Source organism: Arachis ipaensis, chromosome B01 (assembly GCF_000816755.2).
Source record: "Arachis ipaensis cultivar K30076 chromosome B01, Araip1.1, whole genome shotgun sequence".
In the NCBI taxonomy this organism is placed as follows: Eukaryota; Viridiplantae; Streptophyta; class Magnoliopsida; order Fabales; family Fabaceae; genus Arachis; species Arachis ipaensis.
In genome coordinates this window covers 112,929,624-112,934,519 of record NC_029785.2, presented here as the reverse complement: position 1 = coordinate 112,934,519, position 4,896 = coordinate 112,929,624, and the positions used below count along the sequence as shown (strand labels likewise).

The 4,896-nt window shown below is 40.6% G+C and overlaps 1 long non-coding RNA gene across 2 annotated transcripts; it reads left to right on the top strand.

Moving 5' to 3' along the window:
• LOC110271811 lies at nucleotides 2,575-4,537 on the top strand. Of its 2 annotated transcripts, none has more exons than XR_002362565.1 (3): nucleotides 2,575-2,624; nucleotides 2,699-2,802; nucleotides 4,505-4,537. It is a non-coding gene; the product is annotated as an uncharacterized LOC110271811 (long non-coding RNA). The 2 variants fall into 2 exon arrangements; XR_002362575.1 differs by lacking the exon at nucleotides 4,505-4,537 and adding an exon at nucleotides 2,912-3,002.

Sequence of the window (4,896 nt, the reverse complement as noted above, 5' to 3'; positions counted from 1 at the left end):
TTCCTTTACCAATTTATAGCAAACTTTTACCTTGGATTTTCTTTCCTAAATAGAGCTTAACTTTCTCTTTCGACCTCGCTAAGATTTTATACACGCTTGTTTGAATATGGACTTTGGAGATTTTTGAACAAGCATTTGATTTCTCTTCCGAGTTTTATGATTGCTTTTGGTTAAGTTGTGCACCTAATTATCTTTTTGAAATATTTGAGGGAATATTTTAGCCTTTAGCCAAACTTGGGAGCATCTTGTTTTTAAAACTCTGCATAATCTACTTCAACATGAAGTTGAATTAGAGCAAAGCCACGTTATTGCTTTTGTTGCCCTCTTGAGGAATGTTTGCTATTGAGCTTTCTTCTAAATTACGAAGTGATTTTTTGCAAGTTTTTGATTCTCTTATAAACAATGTATTTGGAAATAATTTTAATCATGCTCTTAAGTTCTTTGAGTTTTGTCTTGGGTTTGAGATATTCTTTTTTGTAAGTCTCATACTTCTTCGACTCAGCTTGAAATTGTTTCAAACTAATGCGCTGATTTTTCTGCTTATTGGTCCTATTGAATTTCTTTGATCCAAGGGTTATCTTTGAAGTTGTCAATTGAATTGTGTCTAGCAAACTTCATTGCTTGAGTATCCTTGGTTATCTGGGATTGGATATATTCTCTCAAATCTATTATTGCTATCTTTGACATTTGACTCTCCTTTCTAAATCTTGTATCCTTCTGAGTAGACTCGAGAATTGTTTTGATATCACGTGCGACTTGTAGACGTATACGTAACGCGATGTGTTAGTTCTTTAAGACGTGATATGTGTATATGGAAGTTGAAGCGGTAGGTGTACAACATTATGAGTTGTGGTGTCTTGTTTCTTGCGAACGGGTTTGCGGTTGTCAGGCTTGTGATTGAATATGGAGATTGTAAAGTGCTTGATGGAGTTGGAAAGTTAAAACCTTGAGGTTGATATGAGATTAGTGTGCGGATGTTAAGCACGTCGTTGTAACCTCATCCTATTTTATAACCTTCAATGCCTTACCTTACCATCATATGTTTGACCCATGTCACCTTTTGCATTGAGCCTACCTTGTAGCGTTTGCTTTGCACTCACACTTCTACCTTTGCATCCTTATGCATATGACAATCAAAGTATTTGAAAATCGTATATATGTTTATATGATGAGATATTCTTGCTACTTCCTTAAATATGTTCAAGAATGAACTGTTATGAAATTTCTTTCGTTTTGTATCAATTTTCGAGGACGAAAATTTTTATAAGGTGGGTAGGATGTAAGACCCAGAACTTTTGAAAAGTCTTATTATGATCAAGTCTCAAATCATATAGTTATTTATAGCCTTAATTTCGGAAATCATTTTATTAAAGATAATTAAGGCAAGTTGTGATTTATTGAATTTGAGACAAGTTATGATTTATTATCCAATTTTATAATTATTGGATTATTTTCTATATTCAAATTATAAAGTTGGTAGTTGTGAAATAATAAGAATTTTTATATGATTTGGATTAGATAAGTAACATTTTAAATATTAATGCTACTGTTTTGGAAAAAAAAATAGAGAAGTTAATTATATTATTTCAAATTGTTGGATTTGGGCATTTTATTGAAAATAAATTGTGAAACTGATGAGCAAATAGTATTTTTATACACTATTATTGTTAGATTAGAATTTATTTCTAATTACTACATTATACCTAGTTTTGGGTGAAATTACAGACATACCCCTAATCCTAATTTTTGAAAATGAAATCCTAACCCATGACCCGGTTCCCTTTAGCCACACCCCCAACCTTTCCTTGCTCTCAGCAGCGGCAACACACGCTGAGTTTTCTCTGTGTTCCCGTGTTCCTAAAAGAATGAATCAAAGAAAGAAAGAAAATAAACGAAGGGGAAGGGGAAAAGCAGGGAAGAGGAGAGGAGAAAAGGAATGACGTCGCCGGCGGGCATCACTGCCGCCGCGCCGTCGTGTTGCCGTTGTAGGAAAGGAAGCCGCGACCCATTGCCACGGGATGGAGGAGAGAACGCGCGCGCAGGGGGAGGAAGGGTCCAGCCTCATCGCGCCGCCTCTACTGTCCGTGCTACCGTCGTCGTCCAAGCTCGTCACCGCCAGTTGCGTCGTCGCCGTCTCTGCCCAGCGCCGCCGCAGATGATGGGTCGTCGAGAACTGCCACCGCTGCTGTCGTCTTCGTGGGGCTTGAGTTGCTGCGGTCGCTCCTCGCCGTGAAGCCCGTCGCGAGCGCTGCTGTCAGCATCGTGCTCCCTGGTGCCGTCGAGGAGCCACTGTGACTGCCTCCCTCTCTGCCGCCGAGGTCCTCTGCCGCTGGGTATAGAGAAGAGCAGTGCCGTGCAAATCAAAGAAAGGAGATGCCTTTCTGCCTCTGCTCCTGGGTTTTGGAATCTGATCAGGACGCCGCTGCCACCATCTGAGCTCGCTGCTGCTAATGATGGTAAGCCCAAACCGCCGCTGGCAAAAAGGGGTTCAGGCCGCCGCAGGTGTCGCCGCTGGAGAAGGGAGCTGCGCCTCTGTGTTCCTGGCAGCCGGGAGTGGTTCCGTGACTTCTGGGACCACCGTCGGAGCCTCTGGCTGTTTCTGCCGTCACCGGAGAATCCTGCCGGTAAGATTTTAAGTATTGGGTTTCGTTTCTCCTGAGTTTTCGGAAATATTACAATCATTGTATATTGATTTCAGTCGCCAGAGTCTGATCACCGTTGCCGCCTAGGATGGCTTCTGGGGCTGCCGCCAAACCGGTTCGAAGACCGCCGCTATTTCGGTTCAGCCGTTCCTTCGGTTCGGTAAGCGTTTCGATCTGAAAGCCCTCTAGTTACTGCTCTATTATACGTTGAGGAGTTGTAGCATTTTTTGTTATGAGAGTTAATCTCGGTTATTATATATTGCGATTAGAGTCGTTGTGGTTGCTGAGAAAACAGTTTGGAGCTGAGGTGTTGGTAGCTGGGATTTTGATTGTTGATTTCGGGTCGAGGCGAAAAGGACTCTGTGACGCGTTTGAGTTATGAAATTTGCGTTTTGAGGTAGGGGCACTTTCCAAAAACTATGTTTTGTGTATTGGAATTATTACATATGGATATTGGTGCGAGATATTATGTAATTGGTGATTGTATCTGCCTTGTGTATTATTTGATTGACTCGAATGACTATGGATGTTGGTTTGGCTGAATTGTTGTGCGGCTTTGTGAAATGTAATGTCTGAAGTTGATTATCTAAAGATTTGAAATATGAGTTTAATCCGTTGAGGATTGGTTTGAATTGAGTCAATTATTTTGATGATGTGAAAGATAGAATACTCCTGAAATTCAGCCTGGGTTGCTTTAATTGATTTGGTTTTGATTGAGTAAATTTGGCTTATGAGCCTGAGATGATTTGAGAAACGAGATTTCTAAAGCCAAGGCTGAAAAGAGTTGAAACTTGATTTCAAAGTGAAACGATTTGAGAAAAAGTGATTTGTGGCTTAAATGCCGGTTTTATGAAATTGATGATGTTGAATGGTGGAGGTGCCATTTTGTTATGAGCTGGAATGGCTGTGTATAATATTGATTTATGGCGAATTGCCGAATGAGTTATGGGCCGTATGGCTGATTATGAATTATGAATTTAAGCTGGATGGCTGAGATGGATGTTGATCCATGGCTGGGACTGAATGAATATATGCTTGATATACCTGGGTAGTAGCAAGGGTTGTGGTTCGTCCCACTTGCTCCAGGTCAGAGATTGTGACGCCTGGGTAGTAGCGGTAGTAGTGGTGATTCCACTCGCTCCAGGTTGAGCTTTTAAACACCCGCCTGGGTAGTAGCCGCAGTAGTGGTTATTCCACTGGCTCTGGGTTGAGCGGGCAGTAGCAAGGGGGTTGTAGCTCAAACCTACTTACTCCGCGATGGGTGTTTCTGTCCATGGTTAGCTACCAGGACGTGTCGGGTTGGCTATATAACCGACAGATGATATCATCAGCCACTAGGGACAGGCATGCATCATATGCATCTATGTGACATTGTTTGGGTGTGCATATTGTACTCGGTTTGCCTATGTGATTAATTGCTAATTGTTCTACTTACAATAACTGTTTGTTTGTGTTTGCATCTTCCTATTTGTGTTTGCTACTGGGACTCTGTTGGATTGTGGTGATTGGTTGATGGTTGGATTGTTTGGGCCTAGGGCCGAGGTTGAAATGAGATGGACCGATGGTTGGTTTTGGTTGTGTTCTGGTTTGGAAAGATATGAAAGGCTATTTTGGTTCAGCACAGATAAACCGTTTTGAAAGGCTCTTGAGTTTTTTTGAGAATTGAACTGTTCCTCTTTCAGAAAAGGATTTCATATTTCTTTTTATTTATAAATCGTTGTTTTTGAAAAGAGGCATAAGACGGTTATTAATCACTGGTACGGTTTATCTTCATGTATCCTATTACAGTAATTCCCAAAAACCCTCTACTGAGAACCCTTTCGAGGATGATGTTCTCACCCCCTACATTTTTCCCCTTTCAGGATATGGGCGTAGAAGTTACGAAGAGCTTATTTTTTTGTTATTGAGATGTTCTGTATTGCTTTAGTTATTGTTTATTGTACCCTCGCCTTTATCTTGGTATAATTTGTAAGAGGGATAGGAATTGTATTGATTATTGCTTGTAATATTATTTATATATATTTATGTATGTATATGGATGTACTCTTTATGAGTTGTTGTAAGTTGTATGGTATTTATGGATGTACGTCATCGAACGAAAGTATTTTTGGAAGCGGTATTGCGGTTCAAAGTTTTAAACAGGCTCATATTTTAGTATTAGTTAGTATAAGTGTCGTCGTAATATCCGAGCTATCAGAGTCGCGCAACCGGAAGCGTGAGCTTTGGTAGTTTGGGTGTTACAGCTTCTTTCTGT